The sequence below is a fragment of the Bufo gargarizans genome, chromosome 1 (genome assembly GCF_014858855.1).
Source record: "Bufo gargarizans isolate SCDJY-AF-19 chromosome 1, ASM1485885v1, whole genome shotgun sequence".
NCBI lineage: Eukaryota > Metazoa > Chordata > Amphibia > Anura > Bufonidae > Bufo > Bufo gargarizans.
The window spans coordinates 746,225,458-746,252,900 of NC_058080.1; the positions used below are offsets into that span (position 1 = coordinate 746,225,458).

Here is a 27,443-nt window from a genome sequence, read left to right on the forward strand (position 1 = left end):
ATGTGTGGCTTCGTCAAATTCCTCATTGTTGGTGAAGTGTAAATTCTTCATTATGAGGAAAAACGGTACTCGGACATGATGGTGCCAAAAAATGGGGTTGCCAGCAATTTATTGGTAGTCCAGTACCATTTCTGCAGGGGTTTCCCCACCACCCCCTGAAGAAGTATTAGCCCCAGAAATTTCCATATGTCCTCCTTACTCACCGGTTCCCATTTTCTGGTTCTGGAAAACTTGCTGTGCAGAGTAGTGGATTGCTGCTCTTTGTAGCGGTTTGTCTCCGTGACAATCTTTTCAATGACGTCATCAGTCAGAAATAATTTTAGGTACGCCAAAGGATCATTGTGATCAACGTCTACCTTCATCCCAGGCGATCCTGTAAACGGGAATCTTGGCGGTGGTACTGCATCCATACCGCAATCAATAGGGCACCAAGAGCGCACCTCACTGAGCTCAAGTGCAGATTCGTCGCTGTCGCCACTTCTCTGGTCAGGTTCAGAGTCGGATGATGAATCTTTCCACGAATCGCTATCGCTGTCGCTCAATTCTGCGAGGGGCTCTGTGTCGCTGTCACTTATCTGATCCAAACTCGCTTTGGTGATGCTAAAGTGACGCTTTGATGCCATGGTAAAAAAATATATTTTTTTTTTATATATTTTTTTTGCTTAGAAAAAACAGCTAAAAGGGCAGCCAGGGCAGTGTAGAATGATCAGATGTCAAATCTGAGGTGATAGTGTAATCTGACAGGATTGTATCACCTAACTTTATGTGTGTGTGTGTGTGTGTGTGTTTGACTTATATACAATGTATTTTTTTTGAATCTCCCGCCCAGTTCCGCCTCTGTGAGGCGCTGCGGCTCACAGAGGCGGAACCAGGAAGAGAGATGAGACATCCGCCGGGGCTCTCACCGGCGATCACAGCGGGGAACATCGCTGGATCGCCGGGATTAGGTAAGGACACCCGCGGCTCCCTCTGCAATCTACCCCGAGCGTGACTCGGGGTTACCGCTTCTGGCAGCAAAAATTAACCCCGAGTCACGCTCGGGAATACCGTCAGGGAGGTTAAAATGGAAAAATCTGCCAAAAAAGTGAAATTTTAACATTTTATCTCTATTTTTCAATTCTTGTGGAACACCTAAAGGGTTAACAAAGTTTGTAAAATTAGTTTTGAATACCTTAAGGGGTGTAGTTTCTAAAATGGGGTCATTTTTGGGTGGTTTCTATTATGTAAGCCTCACAAAGTGACTTCAGACCTGAACTGGTCCTTAAAAAGTGGGTTTTGGAAATTTTCTGAAAAATTTCAACATTTGCTTCTAATTTTCTAAGCCTTTTAACGTCCCCAAAAAATAAAATGGCATTCACAAAATGATCCAGTCATGAAGTAAACATATGGGGAATGTAAAGTAATAACAATTTTTGAGGTATTTCTATCTATTATAAAAGTAGAGAAATGGAAATTTGCTAATTTTTCTAAATTTTTGGTAAATTTAGCTTTTTTTTTAAATAAAAAAAATAAATAAAATTGGGCTCAATTTTACCACTGTCATGAAGTACAATATGTGCCGAAAAAACAATTTCAGAATGGCCTGGATAAGTAAAAGCGTTTTAAAGTTATCACCACACAAAGTGACACTGGTCAGATTTGCAAAAAATGGCCTGGTCCTTAAGGTGAAAAATTGCAGGGTCCTGAAGAGGTAAATAAACAGTTCACTGAACAAATGCAGAACGATCAGTAAAACGTGTCAACAGCAATTTGATATATTAAAAATGTACCACAAAAGTCCATCGGTGTACTTTTTCCAAGCTTAAGTTTTCGCCGTAATAATTGTGTATTGTATTTTGGTATCATTCGCTCACACATACACTCCTCCGCGACGCCGCAGGGTCCCCATTCTCCTCAGGCTACCGATGTTCTAGCAGCAAACCACAATCCCCATATTTTGTCAAATTTCTCCAGATTGCCTCGAGCTAGATATGTCATTTTATACATTGGCAGTGCTTTATCTATAAGATGTACCCAATGTTGAACTGAGGGGACTTTAGGAGTCGATATACCATCTTAGAGTATTTGGTTTACAACAGGTCATCTACCAATCCTAACAAGCTATTTTCAGGGGAGCAAACTGCCAGTAACCCTAACTTCAGATTCAGGAACTCGTGGACGGAATTCCGCAATATTCGGGTAGTCCCAGATCACGTGAATCAGAGTGCCAGCTTCTGCATTACATCTGGTACATAGGGAGCTATTAAGGCGACGCATTCGTTCTAGTCTGATCGGGGTTAAATAAACTCTGTGTATCCACTTCACTTGTATCAGCTGGTCTCTAGCACATATGACAGTGCTCCTCCAGTTATGCACAATATCCCTCTCATGCCTATCTTCTAATCTCGGGATATCCATGTGCCACCTTGCCAAGGCTCTGGTCAACAGGGAGGTCAACTGGGACATAAGCACTGAATAAAGGGTCGATACTGGCTCGCACAAATTTGTACGTCTAACAATTTTTTCAATCTCTCCATGTTCTATCTTAATCCTGCCACTACCAAATTGCTCTGTACAAGCGTGTCTTAATTGAAAGTATCTAAAAAGGCTGTTCTGAGGGAGGTGGAATTCCTCCTTTAAATCATGAAAGGTTTTAAAAACTTCCTCTGAGAATAGCTGGGTCAAATATTTAATTCCATGTGCATTCCTCCACAATGGCAATACAGGGGACCATCCCTCCCACTCCACCTCTGTTACCCCACATCCGCACATGTTTTTTCCAGACTTTTATTACCACAGTCATATTAGAGGTAATACATCTAACTGGATATTTCCCCATTCTGTATCGAAAATTTGTTAGAGCCTTATATGATCCTAAGAGTGCCGCTTCCAACACTATTGCCGGGTTATTTGCATCCGCTCTTACCCACCAACTTTCATATGTCAACTGGATAGCACAGTAGTATCTGTACATATTCGGCAGAGCCAGACCACCCCGAGCGAATGGCGCTTTCAGAGTTTCCCTAGCCTGTCTGGGTTGCACATTGGCCCAGAGAAATGGAGTCAGTAATATGTCAATAGCCACAAAGTGGGGTTTCTGAAGGACAACTGGTGCCGCCCTATATACATATAATAGCTCGGGTAGAAGTAACATTTTGAAGATGTTAATACGCCCTATCAGGGACAGAGGAAGAGTCTCCCATGCTTTCAGCTTTCGGCCATTGTATTGAGTGGGATAAATTGCTGTATATCTTTATGTACTATCATTACCAGATATTTAGATTGATCAACCACCAATAGATTAGATCTAGGCGAGACTGAGTCCCCCCCCCCTCCGTCAACCAGATACAGCAGATTTGGCCCAATTAACCTTCAGGCCAGAGAATCCGCCAGGGGGCGGAGCCAGCAAGCCATGGTGTAGGTTGTCTTCACCAGAGCTCCACCAGAGCTCCACACCGCTAGCCCAGCTTTATTGGTGTAGTGAGCTGTGGCTTATATTTCCATAAATTTTCACAATGCCAAAGTGGAACGTGGAAAAACTGATCACGTTGGTGCAGGAGAGGTCTGAACTGTGGGACAGCAGGCTGAACGTGTATCAGCACAGGGTCCGAAAGGACGTCTCCTGGGAGAAAGTGGCCAGGTCCATGAGGCGCGTGGAATGGCAAAAAGCTGATGCCAGAGGCCGGGCAGATTTAGGTAAGTACCAGCAATGTCATTGCACTGTCCTGGTCCCTGTCTTGTCACTATTGAACGTGCTATAATTACATGATGTGCCAAAAACTGCATACGAGCATGGAACACGGAGGTGAGCGTTCCGCGGTATCCCAGCCTGGCATCCTCTTTTGTTGCTATGATGCGGTGTGCTTTTTGTCGACCCTGAAGTACAGTCAGACCCTGGTATAGTTCATACGAGTGTATTACGGTACTGCAGTGGCGGCACTAGGTGCACGGCGTCCTAGCAACCAATAATGACATGAACTCCTGTTCTCACCAGGATGCTAGGCCGTGATACTGCGGAACGCTTAGCTCCATGTTCCTAATAAACTGTTTGTTTTTTACATTCCCCTCCCTTATATTATATATATGCCTATATATGGATTTGACTTTTTAATTTATTTGATAAAATACACCGTACTCCTACTATTGGGTGTATTTGAAATGCCTGGCCCTAGCTATGATACTGTAAACTGTAGTAATGGATACTATGCATGTGCACCTGCTAGTTGGTGGCACTTGTTCTAGTTTTTAATTGCGTATGCTATAGTTGACACTTAACGCATATTGTGCATTATTTTGCATACCAATGCCTAGCACGATTATTCCCTGGCTTCCTGAACGTTTTAAATTAGTATGTCCAAAATGGTAGTACTGTAGCATGTGTTCCATTTTTTTTCATTATGGCCAAATTATCCTCCGTTTGTGCCTAATTTATGGATCTTTTTTATATTGAATTTTCCCAAAGGTCACTTTTATAAACAAGTCAAAATTCTCAAACTTTTTTTTTTTTTGTCACAATAGTGAAACAGACCAAAACCCGGTGGAACAGCTGCCGGGATCAGTTCCGCCGGGAACTTAATGAGCGTGGCCGAAGTGGCGAGGGTGGTGCCCGAAAAAGGCCATATATTTATACGGCACAGTTGGAGTTTCTGAAGCCGGTGATGGATTTGAGGCCGTAAGTATATTTATAATATGTTAATTATCTATTGATCACCACTTACCTCGGTGTATGTGCTTTTTTTCGATCCATATTAAAAATGGATAAAAAAAACCCACACTCTTTCAGCAGTATGACGAGACAACACAAACACATCGCACATGCCCTGCCCTCTGCTGTCTCTCTTCATCCTGTGTGCCACTTGTTGTGAAATATATAGTCTTTTAGATATCTGATGGGATAGAGTGCTATCAGTGCTTGAAATTAGAAGGGAGATGACACATGTGCATGGCACGTTTTTTATCATCATACTGCTGTTTGACATATATTTGGCCTTTTGTTTGGCGATCGTCAATATGAGAATGTGTCCCTTTACATTGGATATGTTCGAAATATATGCTAACGATTGGCCCAGGCCTTACCAGTCAGAGGTGCGTGAATAGTGTTCCCATTTTAGATTTTTTCGCAGTATTTCTATATTTTTTAATGCTTTGTATTGTTTTTACCTTATAGTTTATCAACAGGACCTCGTGACTATGAAAATTTCCTTAAACAATATTCTACAGTTGTATTTCATTTTCCGAAAATGTTTTCCATGCAGATATTATTCCAAATGCGCAATACTTTGTAGTATTATACATTGACTAATGATGCACCTTCTGCATTCCTGGTGCAGTTTTTGAAGATAAACTTCAACCCTGACCTTAGGAAGCATTTGAAATGTTCAGGAAGTAGTATTTTGGAAGCTTGAATAAACCCAAACGAGTGTGAGAGTGTACAAACACGTCCACAATGCCGATGTGGAGAATTTCAGCACTTGGTTAGCTCCTCGAATGTGTTCACCATTTTTCGCACAGGACATCCACAAACCTCTATCAGTGTTCAGTTTTTTAACAGTCAAAAAAAGAGTACTTGCTCACATTAGGATTCATCAGTGATTATTTAGTGTTTCAATGGATATGTTAAGTTTTCATCTCACAAGGATAATCCTCTTTTTTAAAAGTTTGGACTTGTACAAACGAGTAGACTCCTTTGTTTTAATTTTTGATTGATCTAAACCTTTTGACAATCCACAATGTTGGACAACATTAATTTAATATCTAATTATCTATAATGTTTCCATACAGTACTGTGGACAGCTTGGAAGACGATCCGGAGGATTCTGATGCTGGGGGCAGTGAAACTCTGGCCGTTTTCTCCCCGGAGAGCAGCCCCACCCATCCCCAGGCTGAGGAGCCACAACAGCCACCTCTGGAGCCGCCAACCCTTTCACAGGGGACCCTGGATCCAACCCCGCAGCCTCATCCAAGGCGGAGACGCACTGGCCCTCAGGCTTCCTCGGCGCCAGATACAAGGGAACAAATAGATGCCCGTGTTATAGAGTTCCTGGCCAAGAGGAGGAGTGAGGGCCCGGAAGAAGCCATGGTGAGGGGGCTGGGTCCGCTACTCAGGGGCGTCCCTGCCCACCGCTTGAGCCCTTGCGTGGCGGGGATTGCGATGCTCATTGAGCTTTTCTCCTCCCCCTACGAGGAAGATATACTCGCAGAAATATGCAACGTGAGACGGCGCATACTTGCAGCACGTGCGCAACATGTTGCTGGGCCAAGTCAACCCCAACCCCATGGCCCCCCTGTACCTGGCCCGTCTTACCAGGTGGCCCCAGAAGCCAGCCGGCCAGCTTCTCATTTCTTCACACAGGCTGCCCCCTATGCCACTGCCCCACTGCCACAGCAACAGCAGAGGCCTGGCAGTTCGTACCAGCCTGGTCCCTTCACCAGGGATTTGTTTGATCTTTAATTTTGTGTTCTTTTGTTTTTATGTTATATTTGTGTTTTTTATTAATGGGCAAATTTGTGCCAACATACTTTTGCTTAAAAATTAGCGGAGACCTTTGGTTTCCTTCTTTAAAAAATTTGTCAAAAAGAATGTGTCTTGTATTTATTTATAAAGCCTAACAAAATGTGATGGCATCTAAAACGGATAAAACTATGGGATGATGCTTTCCAAACAACTCAACCATTTGTGGATGGAGAAGTAGCAATACAAATTATTAGATAGGGCAGTGATGGCTAACCTTTGCACTCCAACTGGGAAAGAATTTCAACTCCCAGCATGCTCCATTTATTTTGATCGTGTTTTTTAAACTAATCAACGAAGCAAGGGGGGCATCTTGTGAGTTGGAGATTTTACCCAGCTGCAGTGCCAAGGTTAGCCATCAATGATCTTGCTCTTTTAACTAGGTGTTGAGGTAATGTAAAAAAAATAATAGATGAGAGTAGAATGCACACGGCCAAACCCACCTTTTCTCAAATTTTGGGTTTGGGCAAAATAAAATATTATCCTAATGTTTGTCCTGCAAAGCTATTGGCTATGTACATTTTCAACCAACAACACTTACAATTGTTTCTTTTGGGTAGCAAAAAAGCAGATCATGTATGAGGACGACATGTAGAATGTGACAGTGTAAATTTCAAATTTTCAACTAGTTTTAAAATATACATCACTCATATTTCTAAAGACACTTCAAAGAGACACAAACAATACTTGTAGTAGTAAAACAAGTTTATTTTACATGGTGTCGGCCACTTTTAAAAAAAACATTTTTAGAGGTATTAGAAGGTTTTGGGAAACATATAGCAAATCCATTAATGCTGTTTCTAAAATTGGAAAAACAAAGATCTTGTTTGGGGATCAAAAGATTGATTTGCTTTTAGTTCCCAAAAACCTCAGCCCGCAAGCCCACGTCAAGGGTCCTCATTGTCTTGCGAGTCCCTACACTCAACTATGTCTAAAATTACATAAGCTATCTGGAAAACAAAAAAAAAACTAACGAGCACAGAAGAAATCAAACACTGCCACGAATTGCGTCCCTCTGCCATGGCAAGGACCCCTCTGGGCTTAGAAAGTAGTCTGCATAGAGTTCTCGAACTGCAAGGCCTGCAGTCCCAGGTCGTCTATGCAGGGTCCGATCCAAGCCCAAACCTGCTGACGCGGGCAAATCTTCCATGTCAACAGAAGAGGAAGCCTCGTGAATCCTGGTGAAGTTGTGTAGAACAACACAAGCTTGAATCACCAGGGTAGCATTCTCCGGATCCATCTGTATGGATGACAAAAACACCCTCCATTTGCTAGAGAGTATTCCGAAAGCGCACTCAACATACCGACGGGCACGAGTCAACCGGTAGTTGAAAATACGCCTCCTGACATCCAAACCACGCTTTGGAAAGGGCCGCAGAACATGGTGAGTTAAGGCAAACCCTTCATCCGCCACGATGACAAATGGAGCCGGCGGACCAGCAGATCCGGGCAGTCTTCTGGACTCGGGCAGGGCAAGCTGGTTGGCACGAAGCCGCTCACCCATTCTAGAAGCACTAAAGATGTGAGCATCAGCAGTGCTTCCATAGGACCCGATATCAACCATTATAAACCGGTAGTTACTGTCAGCAACAGCCATCAGCACTACCGAAAAATATTGCTTATAATTGAAGAATCGGGACCCTGAGTGAGGAGGCTTCTTCACACGGATGTGCTTGCCATCCATTGCCCCGATGCAGTTTGGAAACTGCGCAGAAATTTGGAAGCCCTCAGCGATCCGAAGCCAATCGTCCACCTTGGGCTGCGGCATCACCGTCTCTCGGAGTTGCTGCCAGATGACCTGGCAAGTGTGACGTACAATCCGAGAGATCGTCGAGGTTCCTAAAAGAAACTCAAAATGCAGCGATGCAAATGAGTTCCCCGTTGCAAGGAATCTGTGGAAAAATGTAAAGAAAAAAAATCAAACAGCGGAAAAACAAAGGGAACATCAGATACATCAATGACATATAATGTTGGACACCAGATAAGATATAAAAGACCCTATGTCCATTGTGGCCAAAACCAAATAAATAAGGCAAACACTAGGGGCTACGAGCAAAACACTATCAGCTATTGGGGTGTGGGCAGTACGACCAGAACTAAGTTTCTACTACTGTCTTTAGCCCCTTTGAAATGTTGCACGTTATTGGCAAATTAACACTTATTATGTGAGCATTACGCATGATGAGGACGAAAGTTGAAAATCACAGGGTTTGGCAACAACCTCAAACACACAAAATAGGGTACAGACTGGCATATAGGCTTCAAGCAGGGTGGTGCACGCAGCTAGGGATCCTGACTGAGGGTCCAAAAGCTTAAAGACACTACAATATAATCTGATGCAGTACCCAATAAAGTTTTATTTAATAAAGGAGATTTAGTCACTCACACGGCCAGGATACAGGCTGCTGTAACCTGGCTGCCTGACTGACTATAAAAAACATTTTGTCACAAACTATTCTTGCGAGTGCTGCGGAGTATTGTAGCGTCTTGAGGACGTTTGTGGAACCAAAGTTCCAAACTTGCACATACGAATAGACAACCTTCAAGATTTGGGTGTTATGTGACAGGGATTAACGGTAGGCACAACCAAAAATTTACAATAAAATTACACCAAACACTATGGCAAAAGAAAGGTTACTTCAGCAAACAGAAGCACATGTCTAACAGCAGCCATTTTAAAACACATGTTCCTCCTGACAGAAGCACGGCACCTTACTGGTGAAGCTTGATCAATTAAATATTGCTTACCTCAACATGACGATGAGCCTTTCCTCAGGAGTAATGCTGCGCCTCATATTGGTGTCCATGAAGGTAAGGACAGTACGTAGAGACGACAGCAAGCGATCAAATGTATTGACTGACATCCTGCAGAAGGAGAAAAACTTCTCTGGATGCAGCCGCAGATCTTGGTATAGGGTATGGAAGTGTCCTTTCCGGTAACGTTGGGAAACAATCGAATGGACCCAAAATCTACGCCTTCTACTAGGTTCCTCAGGCAACAAAGGAGTGCGCGGTCCCCATCGCCGAGAAGCAAGCCAATGCATTAAGACCTCGTCCTCAGATGCATCATCCATGGTGAAATTGCAAAGAAAAGCAACCAAAATCACCTCTGTACTCTGTGCAGACTACAGAAAATGGCCACCAAACAAAACTCAGGTGCACTTCATTTATACCAGTATCCTGGGTGGAGTTATTAAAATTTTAATTTTTTAACCATTCCTTTTTTAAAGACGGTCCGCAAAAAAACACGGAAACACAACGGAAGGAAAAACGGACACGGATCACGGAACAACGGAACCCCCTTTTGCGGACCGAGAAAAAAATACTGTCGTGTGCATGAGGCCTTAATCAGTAGACGCAGATCCCAAGATGGGGAAAACTCTCAGAGACGGAGCTTCTGGGACCACTTTGAAGATGAAAAAGACTTAGGGGGACCTGAACTAATTCCTTAATAGGCAATCTACATCGCACCCCGATGGCGGCAAGATGGCGCGGGAGGCGCGCAACCTCTCTGAGCGGGAAGGAGCCGATTTCGGAAGCTGATAGCTCCGACGCTGAAACATACAATAGAGGTGAGTCGGACTCCCTACCTCTTACCCGAAGCTTCCTACAGCAATCGCTGGCCCAGGCCCTTACCCCGGTCATGAAAGAACTGTCGGATATCAAGGCCGAGTTTCAGCAGCTTGGCCACCGGGTGGAAAACCTGGAAGATAGCCATGATCTATTAGTCCAGCATGAAGTTGGAGTCCACAATCACCTGACGGCTATGTCCAATATGATTAACACAGCTTTCCTGAACCTGGAGGACCATGAAAAAAGGGGACGAAGGAAATATGTCCGCCTGAGGGGAATACCTGAGACGGTGCAAGCGGAGGATCTGACCGATACTGTACGCTGTCTGTTTGCCTCCCTAGTAGGTGAAGAGCAGGCCGCCGCCATTGTTATTGAGAGAGCTCATAGAGCTCTTCGGCCCAAACCGGCTGCGGGTGAACCGCCCAGAGACGTTGTCTGTGCCCTCATGAACTTTCTAGATACTGCAGCCGTTCTGAGAGCGGCTAGGGAGAAGGGCGATGTCTCCCTGGACGGCCATAAGGTGCTTTTGTTTCAAGACCTGGCGGCGAGCACGCTAGCCAAGCGCAGGAACCTGCGCCCATTAACCACGCTGTTAAGAGATAAGAAATTACCGGTCAGATGGCTGTTTCCTTTCGGCCTTAGTACCGCCATTGGAGGAAAACAGTACACTGTGAGACTCCCGGAGGACTTGCCGCCTATATGGGAGGCCTTGGGATCAGAAGCCCTGGACATTCAATCATGGCTTCCATGCAACCCGATAACGGACCTTCCAAGCCTGCCACAGACGGAGGGTTGGCGTCTAGCGCAAAAGAAGAGATCCCCAAAGAAGAGGATCCCCTAACTTGCTTCCCACAGGAGTTTTCTGAGGTCTATCTGATATGGGACTCCGGGGCCCACCGCCATTGAGATTGCGGCGGCTACTGTGTCTCAGCCTTGCAGGATTCAGGTTCTATGTCTCCTGCCTAACTGCCCCTTAATTGCCCCCTTTGTATGTTATATTAGTCTAATTTCCTTGATTTCCATGCTGTTGATTCTATCCTCACCTGCTTTTCCCTCACCTTTCCATCCCCCTCCCTTTTTGCCTCTTTTCCTTCCCCCTTGCCCTACTTTTTGTTCTGTTACCAAACCGCCATCTTTAGTATAGTGTGTGCCGCCCGACCAGCTTTCTGTTGATCACACATGGGGTCCAGTCACCCTGGTCTTATTTGCGCTTGCGGCGGTGACACTATGCAGTATTTCAGAGAGCTTGTTTCATATACCACGCTCCTGCTCTACATAGCTTTTCATATGTCTACTGTCTGTTCTCCCTGTGTTGGGCTTAGTGTGTGGGACCTGGTTCTTGGGTGTTTTCACACTAATTCCCCCCCTGACGGGGTCCGTGACCCCCTAGGTAGATATTACCTTTTCAGTATTTACCTTCAATACCTTATCAGTTGTTATGTTCATATTTCGTGTTTTATTTGTTGTCCCCGTGTCGCCACCCACCTGGTCTTCTAGCCTATCTGCTCAGAACCACCCATTATTGACATGTCTGACTTGAAGGTACTGTCTTTTAATGTGAATGGTATGAACACCCCGCAGAAAAGGAGTCAAATTTACCATTTGCTCCGAAAGGAGTGTGCTGACTTAGTGCTTTTACAGGAGACCCATTTTAGACACTTACACATACCCAAAACCGTAAACAAACATTTTCCTGTATGGCATTCATGCCTCCTATTCCTCAGCAGCCAGAGGAGGTTCCATAGCCCTGGGGCAGAATTTTCCTTTTACTTTGGCGTCCAAACTAGCTGACCCTGATGGGCGCTACCTATTTTTGAAAGGTAAAGTAGCAAACACTATGTTCACACTGGTGAACCTGTATGCTCCAAACAGTGGGCAGTTCACTTGGCTGCTCCACACTTTGGAGACTCTAAAAACATTTAAGGAGCGATACCTCATCATGGGGGGAGACCTTAACCTCACACTTGACCCTTCCAAAGACTCTACCTCTACAGGTCGTCCCCCCTCTAGGAGACAGCTGAGGAGACTACTTATCACCCTCAGGGATTTAGGGGTCTCGGATGTCTGGCGCCTCCTCCATCCTGAGGAAAAAGATTACACCTTCCACTCACTGGACGCATAATACATATCAGCGTCTGGATTATATTTTCTTCGCTAACCACCTGCTGTCCTCGGTTACTGAGGCCAGAATAGGGAACATAGTCGTTTCTGACCATGCGCCGGTGAGTGTGAAGGTGAGAATTCACGCCCTACCTCCGAGATCCTGGATCTGGAGGTTGAATGAGACGCTCCTGGAGGAGGAACCACATACGCAGGCCAGTTGAGTAATGTCTTAAAAACTACTTTCAGGAAAATGCTGGAGATCTCGCTAATGGGACATCACTCTGGGAGGCACATAAGGTTGTGGTCAGAGGGGAACTTATAAGCTTAGGCTCTAGAGCCAAGAGACGTGAGACAGAAACAGTTAGACTCCCTCCTTCAGCAGATCTCCACACTTGAAACTCTTCACAAGAAAACAAAATCAGATGAGGTCTTGGTGTCGCTTCAGTGTTTGAGGCATAAGGTTACTGACCTTTTGAACGTCCGAGCGGCTAGGGCACTGAGGACCCTGCGTTTTAAACAATACCTTCACGGGAATAGGGGCTCCAAACTAGTCTCCAACCTTATCAAGGGCCAAAGGAACAAGTCCTTTATTCAAGCCATCAAATCAGCCTCGGGCCCCCGACTTATTAATACCCCAGCGATAGCTCAGGAGTTTTGCTCCTTCTATTCGACCTTGTATAACCTCCCGGTACCCCTCACCAGACAGCAAATCGATGAACGCACATCGGAGTTTCTTAGCTCCATCACTATCCCGAAGCTATCTGCGGATGATATGCACCAGCTGCTTCAGCCGTTTACAGTAGAAGAGGTAGACAAGGTCCTAGCCTCTATTCCTTCTGGAATCTCCTATTATAAAAAATTCAAGGACATTCTAATCCCCCATTTTGTTGATGTATGTAACCTCCTCCTCAGGGGTGGTTCTTTGACCCCACAAGCCCATGAGGCACACATAACGATTATCCACAAAGAAGGGAAGGATAAGGAGGCCTGTGGAAGTTACAGGCCGATTTCGCTGCTGAATACTGATCTGAAATGGTGGGCTAAATTGCTTAATAGTAGGATATTGAGATTGCTTCCTGGGCTGGTGGGTGAAGAATAAGTAGGTTTTGTTGAAGGCAGAGAGGGCAGACATAATATTAGTAGAGTGATACATGCGATCACCCACGCCATCAAAACCAAGTCCCCCCCCTTGTGCTGTTAGGCACAGACGTGGAGAAGGCGTTCGATAGGGTCATTTGGGCCTATATGAGTATAGTACTAAATGCCTTTGGCTTCCCCGAGGACTTCATTAGAGCTATTTACACTTTGTACGCTGCACCATCTGCGAGAGTACTGGTCAACGGCACCCTATCGGGCGCCTTCCAAATTAATAATGGTACCCGTCAGGGATGCCCACTGTCCACCACCTTATTTGTACTCACCCTAGAGATGCTTCTACTTAAGTTTCACCAATCCCCCATGATCAAAGGGGTGAAATTAGGTAGCTACACCCACAAGATGGCCGCCTTTGCGGACGATTTACTGCTCTTGATGACAAACCCTGAAGAGGCTCTGCCGGAGGTTATGCAGGTATTCGAATCTTTTGGGACCATCTCAAATTTCAAGATAAATTTTGATAAGTCGGAGGCCTTGGGCATTTCCCTTTCAGCTGCCTTACGCACTAAGGTTAAGGCCCTCACTCCATTTAAATGGCCTACACAAGCAATAAAATATCTGGGGGTTTTGATACCGATGGACCCCAAATTACTGTTTAGTCTTAATTTCCCCCCGCTACTCTCCAAAGTCACTTCCATTCTCTCGAAGAGCGGCTCTCCTTTTCTTACCTGGCTAGGTAGAAAGAATGTCCTCACCACTTACATTCTGCCGCTGGTAATGTACACCTTAAGAGCCCTTCCCATTTTAGTTCCAGGCAATTTCATTAATAAACTACAATCCATCATGAGCAAATATCTATGGGATAAGGGTCGCCCTAGAATGTCCTTTCGTCTTCTTTCCCGTAGGAAGAAACATGGGGGTATTTCCCTCCCGGACTTATCGACCTACATCTAGGCCATTAGTTTAGAAAGGTGGCTTAGACTGACCAGACAAGAGATTCACTGTATGCATGTAGACTTAGAATTGGCCCTGTTAGGCAAGGAATCGTTTCATAGGCTGTGGATACCTGAGAGGGCAGGAGAAGGGACTAAAATAGAAAGCAAACTTACCAGAGGGATGCTTCATGTTTGCCACAAGTCAAAGGAATTAACCTCTACTCAGGCCAAGATTTCTCCCTTGGCTCCTATGTCAGTTATACCCACACTAATGTTCCCACAAATTAAATCTCCATCGGGCATTTGGCTCTCATTGTCACGTCACAAATTAGGAGATATGAAAGGGATCCAGGCCTCAACCGGCTTCTATACTGCCCTCTCAGGTGATCCAGCTCCTGGAAAGGACTTCATCCAAAGGAATGACTTTGAGAACATCTGTAGGCAGTTTATGACCTCTATGTTCATCCCATTACCTGACCCGACGTGGTTAGAGAACTACGTTTTATTGCTAAGCCTGCCCCAAGGGCACCACCCTCATTTATAGACAAATCCTCAGTGCGAGAGACTCTAACTTGCCACCATGGGTTGCTGAGTGGGAAAGATAGCGTTACGATGGTACAGAACCCCTGAGTACCTTTTTAAAATCTAGTTGCTCCCCACTGATCTTTGCTGGAGGTGTACTGCCGCCACTAGTTCCCTGTCTCACATCTGGTGGTTCTGTCCGGCCATTCGTCCTTTCTGGGCAGATGTTGAATGCGCTATGAACAAGATTTGCGCAATGACCTTGAGGCTGTCAGCTCAGCTGGTACTACTCTGGTTGCCCGCCCCAGATTTTCACCCGGGGAAAAATAATCTGGCCACGCACCTGCTTATGGCCGCAAAACTCTTGATTCCAGTAAAATGGAGATCAGTTGATCCACCAACATTAGATATGTGGCGGGACAGGGTCCACCAGATGTGCCAAATGGAGGAATTGATAGGTTGGACGTATCACAGCAGAGGCAGATTTTTGCAGCTCTGGCAGCCCTGGTTAAACTATAGAGCAAGCCTTCTCAACTCTTGGCAATGAGGATCTAATTAGAAATGTGGGATGGTAGTTACTTCCTCCAACGGATGTGTAGGACCCTCCATCTCCTCTTTTCTCAGTTATACCCACAATACTCCAACCTTCTATTCTATTGCAGTTATTTAAGAGACATGACAGAGGTTCCATTACCAAAGCGAATATTAGTGGGGGTAGGGGACATCGCTGTAGTGGACTCTCATTGCAGTCTTTGGTGGCCATTTGGCACCAGGAGTGGTGTGGAATGGGCCCGGCATGCAGGTTGGTACCTGCATTCCTTGGATATAATGGAGTCCATTTTGGCACCAAAAATGACAGAAATTAAAGCAGGCCCAGCATGCATGTGGAACCTACACTCGCTGTATGGTAGACGTCATGGCACATAACAGGTAGAATTTAGTGTTAGGAACCCATCTTACAGAGATCGCCTTGACGTGCGGCAGACGGGCTCAAATAATTTTGTACAAAATGATTTGCCAAGCATCTCTAAATTATTAGTATAGCACTTGCATTTATTATGCAATTTTGTACTTTATTTGGTTTGCAGAAAGCTGTTGCATTGCATGTTTTGTTTTACTATGTACAGGGAACGGTTCTGACAGATATCCTTTAAAGGGGTTGTCTGAGTTATGAAAAAATATATATATAGCACTGAAAATCTGATGGGCAGCAATATATAACTAAGCAAGTTTTATGCAAAAATATATATCTATTTCCTCATTTCCCTGGTTCTTTTCTGGCCCTTTGTTTACATGCAATAAAAACAATCTCTGCCCCTCCCCCCGCTCTGCTAAGGGAGTGGATACAAGAGCTGCCCTGAGTGACATGTCTGCCTGCTGGGAGAATCAGCAGCATGTTGTATGTGTAGGACTACAAGTCGCAGCTGTATAATGACACTGCTAAGGGAATGGATACAAGAGCTCCCCTGAGTGCTGGGAGAATCAACAGCAACTTGTAAGTGTAGAACTACAAGTCCCAGCTGTATAATGACACTGCTAATACACATAGGATCTTTCCCCTACCTTCTTGTACAATGCTCTCTCTAGTCTGTCAGCTCCTGTGCCCATAATTGTCACTGCCTGCACCTACCCAGTCTGTGCAGCTGAAGGGGTTAAGAATCCTAGGAGAGAGCAGACAGCCCGGCAGTGAAGGGGGGCGTGGCCGGCACAGTGACCTCTCGTTTACAGGCTTGTAAACAAACTTTATCAGAGCAGGGAGAGAAGCTGACATCACAGGTCATGTGACCCTCAGTCAAATCTGATAAACCAGGCACTGCAGATAAAGTGAGTTAATTGTAAAGTTGTTATATTTGCCTAGTTAGGAACATAGAACAAAAAAATAACTCGGACAACCCTTTTAACTCTGACACTGGCTGTAGGTTACCGGTATAGGAGTCGTAACCAATGCAGGAAGTTTTCTGGAAACCCAAATCTCTCCAAGACCTCCCAAAGGAAAGTCCACTGTACCGAATCGAATGACTTCTCATTATCTAATGAGGCTATGGCTCTATTGCCCATATTATCTTGTTTGATCTGTAAATTGGTATAGAGGTGCCTGAGATTAATATCCGTAGATTTTCCCAGCATAAAGCCAGATTGGTCTGTCCCCACAATAGATAGGATGACTCCCATTAGTCGTAAAGCTAATACCTTAGCCAAGATTTGGGCATCTAAGTTTATGAGTGAAATGGGTCGGTATGAACTGCACTGATCCGGTGGTCTTCCCGCCTTGTGAATCGCCACAATTGCTGCCTCAGAGAAGGATGATGGTAACTCTGAGGTCTCCAAGGCATATTTGAATAATTTGCTTAGCCGGTCACTAAGACCCTCAGTGTGTAGTTTATACCACTCGGCAGGGAAGCCATCCGGACTCTGGGTCTTGTGGGATGCCCTAGAGCCCATTGATATCTGAATCTCTGCAGCATATATTGGGGAATCTAGTATCTGTCTATCTCCCTCCGATAGTCTCGTGAACTCAATCTGGTCTAGGTATGTCTTCAAGCTATCAGTTGCGGGGGTATACCTTGATGTATAGAGCTTATTATAATAAGAGGCAAATTGGGCACATATCTCTTCTGGTCTAGACTCCTCTACCCCAGATTCCAGTCTAAACGCTGCCACTACCATTTGAGAAGCTTCAGTCTTTGCCAAATAGGCGAGAGATTTCCCGGTTTTGTGTAGAAAGGGGATGGGTTACTGGTGGCTCGCCTGACTAATACAATGTGTAGGTGCTCTAGGTTCGACTGATTCACCCAATCTGGAAAGGAAGTTATACAATAAAAATATGGAAAACCGGCACTCTTCACCTGGTAGAACACCTAGAGAGCAGTACAAGATTGTGGGTAAAATGTGCATTTATTTCATATAAAAATCAATCATAAAGCATATACTTTAAAAAGAAGAGGGTAAGGGAGGATCGTAAAAATATATTGCATAAAACTGGTGCATGAAGCTAATACTTGGTATGATGCTGTTAAAATGCACGCACTGGACTCACCCTGGAGAAAGGGACTTCTGAGTAGTTTTTGGATACCAAAGTAAATCAATGGGTTTGCAGAAAGAAGAATAAAAAGATCATTGAGCAGTCATCTCCACCTTCCGTGGTTGTTAGTAAATTTCCGATAGTTTTCAATGCAGTTAGTTTGTTGATAAGTTAATATGTAAATATATTAATCATTTGCAATACTTCCCTCCTATGAGTTGGTAGCCAGTCACTGTCAATGATGATATTAGCAGGGTTATAGATGTTAATATGTCAGTCGGGTGCTGTACCTTGTGTGGCGTCCCACACGTTAGAAAGGACCGCACCCTGACTGTAATTTACCTTCTCCGATTGATTCGTGAGTTGCGGCTGTTAGCACGCCTTTCTGGACGTTCAAGTGTTTTCCTTCGGCGTCCCACGTGGGTGTGACGTCACATTTATGGCGTCCCACGTGTCTCGGGTCCGTTCGCGATCACTGTGTAGCGATCTTTTAATCAAATAAAGGGGGAAGGTAGTTGTTGGAAGCGCTTCCAAGGTATTCAATGGTGTCCATACAGTGGTATGATTGCGGGTTTGTTAAGTTTTCACTATACGCTTTTCGGAGGCCCAGACTGCCTCCTTCATCAGTGGTTACCCGCTGTCTGCCGTTGAATTGGCTTTTATACCCTGTCTATGGTTAACATTCAAAGACTGGACTAGATTTCATTTCATTGTGTGGATGTGGCAAACCACACAATGTTAATTTTCCTTTTCTTTCTTTCTTTTCTTCTTTCTTCTTGGTTGGATGATATGGGAGGCAAGCTTTATGGTTACGGGAGGTTGATGTTGTAATATTTAGATACAAATTCCATAGTTGTATCATTTGTGCGGTAACGCTGCTTTTTTTCTGCTGTTGGTGCGTTTTTTGTGGCTGATTTGCACATTATACTCGTCAGTACAACCTGCACTGGTTTTTACCTGCATTGACCAGCCAATCGCAGCGATCTGGGCTGAAGGGGGGTACAACCTCCCGCTGCCCTTGATTACGAAGGCTGGCTGTTGGAGTAATCTCACAGTGACAAGTTTTCAATGCGTCGTACGGTGCGATGCGGGAAGGGGTTAAATGTTGCAGGTGTTAGACCTTCTGTTATCTGTGTTTCAGAAATATGCTAATAAGGTAACCAGATGTATTGGACTATTCCCAATTTATGTAGATGTCCCCAGACGTGTGTTAAGCCTCATTCACATGTCAGTGTCTCACAGACATGTGCTGTACGCGTTCTCCACGGACAACATGCGTTCCCATTCACTTTAATGTGTGTATTCAGACATCAGTGTTCTACCACGGTCCGTGGGTCAGTGTTTCTAGCATGGGTGCATGTTCTATTATGTCCAGGTTCACGGATCCATCACGTCCATTATAGTCTATGGGTCCGTGAAAACCACGAATGCAACACGGATGCCATCCATGTTGCATCCATGCTTCACGGATCATTAAGAAGAGATGCTTTGAAAATTATTTTTCAGCTGTTCAGTGTCAGTGAAACACGGATGCAACATGGACAGCAAAAAACGGTCACAGGGACCCAACACATACTTCACGGACAGCTTCACGGATGCATCACTGACCACCTGCCTCTAATGAGGCTTTAGATGTAAGGTGTGTTATCTATTACTACTATAGTGATTGGTATAACATTGTATTCCGCTGTGTTGTAACCATCCATCATCGTCGCTATAGTAAACCAGTTCAGGGAATAATCCCCAGAGCTCCTTTAAGATACAACCTGTTATTTCATTTGCTTTTCAGCCGTAATCAACTTAGGTTTTAGCTCAGTTGAACAAAGAATTGCGCAGGTTTCAGCGCCAACAGTCCTTGGCGGCCCCTCTGAAAAGCCAAGCCAAGTGACTGACCTGGAAAGTGTCCGCGACTGGGAGGAAGGGAGATGACAAAATGCTGGATAAGTAGAGATTTTTCTGCTTTGTTTTCTCCCTTTTACGTCAAGGTAAAGATGTCCGGTCGTAGGTGATACGATTGGGATTAGAGGCTCACTCCTGGGAAGATTATTCTGTCTTTCCACGATCTCTGATGCTGTTGCCTATAGGTGTATGACAGTGAGTGCTGGAGAAGGAGAAGGTGGTCGGTAGAGGTGCTCGGGATCGTCTGCCGTTATTAATGTGTGTTCACTTAGGCTACTTTCACACTAGCGTTCGATCGGATCCGTTCTGAACGGATCCGATCATATTAATGCAGACGGAGGCTCCGTTCAGTACGGATCCGTCTGCATTAATAACTTAGAAAAAATTCTAAGTGTGAAAGTAGCCTGCGCGGATCCGTTCAGACTTTCAATGTAAAGTCAATGGGGGACGGATCCGCTTGAAGATTGAGCCATATGGTGACATCTTCAAGCGGATCCGTTCCCATTGACTTACATTGTAAGTCTGGACGGATCCGCACGCCTCCGCACGGCCAGGCGGACACCCGAACGCTGCAAGCAGCGTTCAGCTGTCCGCCTGTCCGTGCGGAGGCGAGCGGAGCAGAGGCTGAACGCCGCCAGACTGATGCAGTCTGAGCGGATCCGCTCCATTCAGACTGCATCAGGGCTGGACGGAGGCGTTCGAGTCCGCTCGTGAGCTCCTTCAAACGGAGCTCACGAACGGACCTATGAACGCTAGTGTGAAAGTAGCCTAATACTAACCTTGTCTGCTGGAGGGTGGAGGGCAGTTCACATAATCTGAGACTTTATAATACGTAAGAGACTGAACATGTTTCTTAGGCCCCACTTATTTGCCACTGTTTTGTTGCCATGACTGGTAGTAGCTGTTGTCATGGTGTCCTACCTCAGTCCATCTACATTTGGTGTTTTGCAGGGGAATATTCCTATTGTCGTCGGAGAGGACAGCTGGTTTCTGACAATTATGTTTTTGAGGTTAGGGCACTGTCTCTAGCACAGGGGGTCTGGAAATCTGGATTTCGAATGGTCAATTTTTGTAGTACTGGATGAAGTCTCTGAGCAACCTTCCTTAGAATTTTCAGATTTGGGTTGTAGGTGACCACTAGAGGTACCCAATGATTACCTTGTTTTGTATTGTAGAAGCTCACACCTTGGTAGTCTGGTGACTCTGGCAGTTTGGTTTTCCACCATAGTTGGATGGTATCCCTGACTAAAAAAGAGGTGTTCATCCCTCTCTGTAGAGTTTGAACATATGCGGTTGTATCTGATAGCTTGACTGTAGATGATGGAGTTTTGTATATGTTTTAGGTGGAAACTGTCCCATCTGAGATATGCTTTGCAGCCAACTGGTTTCTTGTAAAGAGTTTATTTTTATTTTATTCTTCTGTATCTTGATGGTGTCCATAAAGTTTATTTCAGTAAAGGAGTAGTTGAGTGTTAAAGGGGTTGTCTGAGTTATGTAAAAAAAAAAAAAAAAAAAGTCACTGTAAATCTGATGGTCAGCAATATATACATAAGGTAAGCAAGTTTTAGGCAAAAAAATATTTCCTCTTTTCCCTAGTTCTGTTCTGGCCCTTTGTTGACATGCAGTTGCAGAGCTGTGCGGGTGTTTAACAACGATCTCTGAGGTTTTCCTCATGAATATTTGTAGGTGTCAACAAAGACTGCCTTTCCCTCCCCCTGCTGTGCAAAGAAAGTGAATAAAAGTGCTGCTCTGTCTGCAGTCTGACTTTGGGGTGCTAATGTTGTATGTGTTAGGAGTCTGGGACTACAAGTCACAGCTGTACAGTACAATGACATTGCTGAAACACACAGGATCTTCCCCCTACCTGTTCTTGTGCAATGCTCTGCAGACAGCATAGAAGTACAGGGGCGTGGCTTGTTGCTCCAATTAGCACATCCCACAGTCACATTCCATGCACAGAGACAAACCTGCTTCTCCTGCTCCGTCAGACTTGTGCATGGAACGTCATCGGAGCAGGGAAAGAAGCTGACGTCACAGGTCAACTGGATGTCTCGCTAGCTCCTGTTTTGATAGTGGGGCTGCTACTGTTTGCTCCCAGCTCCTATCATGACTGCCTCCTCCCAGTGACTCGATATGGCATATCTCGATACTGCCATATCGAGTTCCTGGGAGGAGGCAGTCAGAGACACCCAGCCCGCATCTGATAAGGTCTGTTTTATCATTACTAATTGTGACGTCCGCAGTATTCGTTCAGGACGACAAATGGTATAATATATAGACGGTGATTGTATTAGTTTCACTTATCCATATAGACACTGCAATAAGTGTTATTGTATATATAACTGGAACCAAGACCCCCTGAGGAGCCCTTGAGTGGGCGAAACGCGTTGGGGCATTGTATTGTGGGGTGCTATATTGGTACCTTACTTGTGGGGCATTGTCTTGTGGGGTGCTATATTGGTACCTTACTTGTAGACAATAACCATTTCTGTTTCGGCAGTATCATTTGGGGTATTGTGTTGTGGGGTACTATTCTGGTACCTGACTTTCAGACAACAATCATCTCTGTTGTGCCAGTATCATTTAATATATGTTAATTGTTCACACTATCACTGTTAGGGTGTTACAGGGAAAGTAGGGAAGGCACGCGGACAGGGAACCCCACCATCAGGGGTGACCCCTGGGCAAAGGTTAGAGGAGGATTGTGTTAGGGAAAGAATTCCCATACAAGGATACTAACCAATGACCTCCCCAATCATACTGTACACTGTGTAAGTCTGTTTGTACGTCATAATTGTGGCAGATGCTATTGTGCAGCAAGAGTAGCCGGCCTCAGGTCTGCACTTTTTGTATGATATCAGCCACTAATAAGGGGCATTTATTTTAAAGATAAATAATAAAAAGTATATTTTAAAAGGATCCGAAGTTGACTTGAGAGAGAATAATATTGATGAGAGGACCTATAGTATCTCAAAACATAAAACGTTAATCACCATATTGGGGGCTGATCTTCAGGTTCTCTATCACTTGGGAGGTCTGAAGGCCATTATCCAGGAGCCTGGACTCTTCCTATCACTTCCTATGATGGATTCTCCTCCCCTGGGGGAAGCTGGCTGTATTTCTCACCAGGGGTTTAAGGACACCTTCTATCCATCCAGAAATGTTCGCGGTGAGGGTGCCCACGCATGAAATTATTGGTCTCCCTGGATTTCCAGGGTTGTGAAGCATGTAAAATGTCCCTGTTCTTGGAGCTTCCGGTATCAGGCTGTATGGAATGGTAGGCAGGCCAGTAGTAATCTTTTTAAGTTCTTTATAGTACTACTTTGTGGGGTCTGATTGCAGTTTTGTATAGTGGTGTGTCTGTCAGTTGCCTGTTTGCTTCTGTACTATAGTCATATGTGTTTTCGTTATGACTATAGCGCCTCCTTTATCTGCTGGTCCTCCTCTCCTGGGCACTCATATAGGATAGATGCCTCTTGTCTGCATCCAGGATGGTATATTGTCATCTGTCTGAAGGATTCTATCTATCTAGACGGGGATTGCGTCCAATTGGGGTTGTCCAGACAGATTTCTTCCTAGCTGTCACATTTCCTTCTATCAGGATGGGTTCTATCTCCATCATAAAATAGTCCTTCAGGCAAAGTCTTCGAAAATAATTTTCCATATTGCTGCAGAGTTCACTTTTACCCAGGGCTTTGTAGGGCCAGAATGAAATCCTCCAGAGAGCTCCCGAAGTTTATTAGGTTCATACGTAGACCCTTCAGTAGATGTATTGGAGCAGTGGTCCACATGGTCAGGTTTTGGCTTCATTCTGTGTTAGTGTTGAGCCCTGCCTTACGTCTCCGTCTGTGGAGTTTCTTTTCCTTGTTTTGGTTCATCAAATGTCCGCATCTTGTTGTAGAACTGTTGGTGCTTTTGTTTTGTGCTCTCCGTAAGTTTGTTTTTCTGTGTTTCAGCTTCCAATTGGACCTTAATATCAACCACAGAGGAATCACATTTCTTTTTTTATCTTCTATTTACTTCTAACTTTTATTTTATTTTATCCTATATTTTTTCTCTTATCTAATACACTGGAAAAGAAGAAGGGCCTGGGATGACGTCAATTTCATGTGATCACTGTGTGAGAGGTGGAGCTTGGCAGTCGAGTCACTGATCACATGACGGTGACGTCACCCAGGTCCTTCAGCTCTGGCAGTGCAGCAGATACTGGGCAGGTCCTGGTCGGTAGTCAGGGCTCTTGTTCTCTCTGGTATCAGCCATTCCTCCAGCCTGCAGGTAAGATGAGCTGTGAGGAGACAGTGTGGTGGAGAGCTCAGACATGTCACCTCTGGAGATTCTCCTCCATGACACACAAGGAATCCTTCTCCGCTCCTCAGCTTAGTATGATGGGGGAGGAGTAGTGGGGATAGTGGGGGTTGTCATCATTCAGTGCTGGATGAGATATTCTGTTCTTTGTGAATGAGAGAAACACTGCCAGGAGCTTAGATACACACGGAGCTCAGAGTCTTCTGCCTCCACACACTGCACCGCCAGGAGCTTAGATACACACGAGTCTCCTGCCTCCACACACTGCACTGCCAGGAGCTTAGATACACACAGAGCTCAGAGTCTCCTGCCTCCACAAACTGCACTGCCAGGAGCTTAGATACACACAGAGCTCAGAGTCTCCTGCCTCCACAAACTGCACTGCCAGGAGCTTAGATACACACAGAGCTCAGTCTCCTGTCTCTATACACTGCACCGCCAGGAGCTTAGATACACACAGAGCTCAGAGTCTCCTGCCTCCACAAACTGCACTGCCAGGAGCTTAGATACACACAGAGCTCAGACGCTCATTTCTCCATATACTGCACTGCCAGGAGCTTAGATACACACAGAGCTCAGTCTCCTGTCTCTATACACTGCACCGCCAGGAGCTTAGATACTCAGAGAGCTCAGGGTTTTCCCATCAGTGCAGATTTATGAGGGTCTGAGTTTTGCCGGATGAGTTGTGTTGAGCGCGAATATTCGAATAGCGAATTATTTGCGTGAATATCGCCACTTCGAGAATTTGCGAATATTTAGAACAGGCATTCTCAAACTGCGGCCCTCCAGCTGTTGCAAAACTACAACTCCCAGCATGCCCAAACAGCCTACAGCAGGGCATTGTGGGAGTTGTAGTTTTACAACAGCTGGAGGGCCGCAGTTTGAGGATGCCTGATTTAGAATATAGTGCTATATACAGTATTCGTTATATTGAATATTCTGCATTTTATTCCATCTGAACACATGATTGCTCTCTGCTTCTTGCTTGTGGGCCAATGAGAAGGAAGCAATGTCAAGTCCACAACAATACTTAGTGCACCAATCAGTAATCTGTAGTCAGACCTGCTAAAATGTTAAGTTGTACGTAGTGCGAAAAAATATTCTAATCACTGCCTGATTAGCGCAATCACGAATATATCTGCATTTAAAGCTACTGTAATGTTCTGCCCTGCCAACCATTTTCTCCAGTCTCAGGAGAAACTCATGAAACTTCTAGCAGCTTGAAAAATGTAGCCAAAGTGACCCACGCCTGTATTTCGGGTTACGAATTTGCATTACGCAATTTTTACATTGCCGATTTTTCGCATTTAATAAAATAATCTCGAATTTGAGAATTTATGATGAATATTCTACAAAAGTTTCATAAAATATCGCGAATTCGAATATAGCCCGAGCCCCTGCCTCTAATGAGTTGTACTTTTTCTCTGCCTCATTATCGGGGACCTGGGACTCACTGATTAACCTTTTATTCTTTTTTTTTTTGGAGGTGTCATGAAGAAAACCAGAAATACGACCCTTCTCCTGAATGAGCCACCAAGGATGGACAGGAAGGAGATCAGCAGAAGAATATTAGACCTCACCTTGGAGATCATCTCCCTGCTGAGCAGAGAGGTAAACTTTTCTAGATTTCTCTCCTCTTTATTGTATTCTGTAACAAGTCAGACATCGGGGAGGAGAATCCATCATAGGAAGTGATGGGAAGAGTCCGGGGTCCTGGAGAACGGCCTCCAGACCTTCCAAGTGATGGAGAACCTGAAGATCAGCCCCCAATATGGTGAGTGATGTATCATGTGACCAGTGACCAATAGTCATGTTGTAGGAGCCATGAGAAGGTAAGTAGGCACGTTCTACCAGGAGGAGAGGGCCGGTGGAGAACACATGGCCCCTGAAAGGTTTATTCCCTAAGTGTCTCTCTCCATCCACAGGAGTACACAATAGTGAAGAAGACATCGGGGGACTGTGTGACTCCCATCATCCATCTCCAGGAGTCAGGAGGGCGGAGCAGGACCCCTCACCCCATCACAGAGCCTCCACCTCACCCCCTGATACATGAGCAGAAGATCCTAGAACTCACCCACAAGATGATGGAGCTGCTGACTGGAGAGGTGACACTGCTGGGAATGCTGGGAAATTCTCCAGTAACAGCACTGGAGGGGTCTGGGTGATGACGGTGTCATTGTGTTGTCAGGTTCCTGTAAGGTGTCAGGACGTCACTGTCTATTTCTCCATGGAGGAGTGGGAGTATATAGAAGGACACAAGGATCTGTACAAGGAGGCCATGATGGAGGAGCACCAGCCTCTTATATCACAAGGTAAGAGCCGTCATGTGCAGTGTATACACGTGTGTGCAGTGACATGTAATGGAGGAGCACCAGCCTCTTATATCACAAGGTGAGAACCGTCATGTGCAGTGTATACACGTGTGTGCAGTGACATGTAATGGAGGAGCACCAGCCTCTTATATCACAAGGTAAGACCCGTCATGTGCAGTGTATACACGTGTGTGCAGTGACATGTAATGGAGGAGCACCAGTCTCTTATATGACAAGGTAAGAGCCGTCATGTGCAGTGTATACACGTGTGTGCATTGATGTCACGGCGCGGTGTGGGTGATAAACTCCACACCGAACACAGGATGGAAGGGGAAAGGTACCAGGCCTGGAAACTAGGGAAAGGGGAATGGTCACCACCTATTAAGTCCCTAATCCGAGCCCTACCTACTATCAGTATGAATATACCTCGATGGTAAGAATCTTAATACGCAGGAACCTAAGGCCCTATCTCACCCTCTAGGGCCCTGAAAATAGTGTCAGGACAACAGATGACCTGTTCCTTCCCAGCTGAAGGCACAGGAGACCCCATTAGGCCTAATACCAAAAGATAAAGGAATACAACAAACTATAAAAAGGAAAAAGACACTTAACTCCGTAAGTACGCCAGCGAAATAACTCAATTGAGAACCAAACACCAGCACTTCCACAACCAGAAAGGAGCTATCAACCGCATAGCATGATGGGTGAGACCAGAATAAATAGAGGAGTTGCAATGACCACTTAAGCTACACCTGAGACAAGAGGTGTGGTCCTAACCAGCAACAACACTGAAACAAGTGAAACCAAAGAGGCTGTCAGATCACCTCGCGTGCAGCCAGTCTGTTAGATTTTCTGACCCCTGTCAAAGAAGAGACCATGACAGTACCCCCCTTCTACGGGTGGCCTCCCGACACCCAGGACCGACTAGCATTAACATCGACCTCTGGAACCCACATCCTCTCCTCTGGTCAGTAACCCCTCCAGTGAAAGAGATACTGGAGGAATCTACGTAAAACTCGGGAGTTTGATATCCTCGCGATCTGAAATTCCAGATTACCGTCCGCCATGATATGAGCGGGAGGCAAGGAGGACGGTTCAACGGGTTCAGCATATCTCTTCAACAATGATTTATGGAACACATTATGAATCTTCAAAGCGTGAGGAAGTACAAGACAAAAGGCTACCGG

The 27,443-nt window shown here is 45.1% G+C and overlaps 1 protein-coding gene and 1 long non-coding RNA gene across 2 annotated transcripts in view; both read left to right on the top strand.

Moving 5' to 3' along the window:
- The window catches only part of LOC122925023 (zinc finger protein 585A-like), a 147,232-nt gene that overhangs the window by 12,449 nt on the left and 107,340 nt on the right, over nucleotides 1-27,443 (top strand). The window lies entirely within an intron of this gene.
- LOC122925043 lies at nucleotides 23,851-25,910 on the top strand. The gene is made up of 3 exons (XR_006387486.1): nucleotides 23,851-23,914; nucleotides 25,431-25,555; nucleotides 25,870-25,910. It is a non-coding gene; the product is annotated as an uncharacterized LOC122925043 (long non-coding RNA).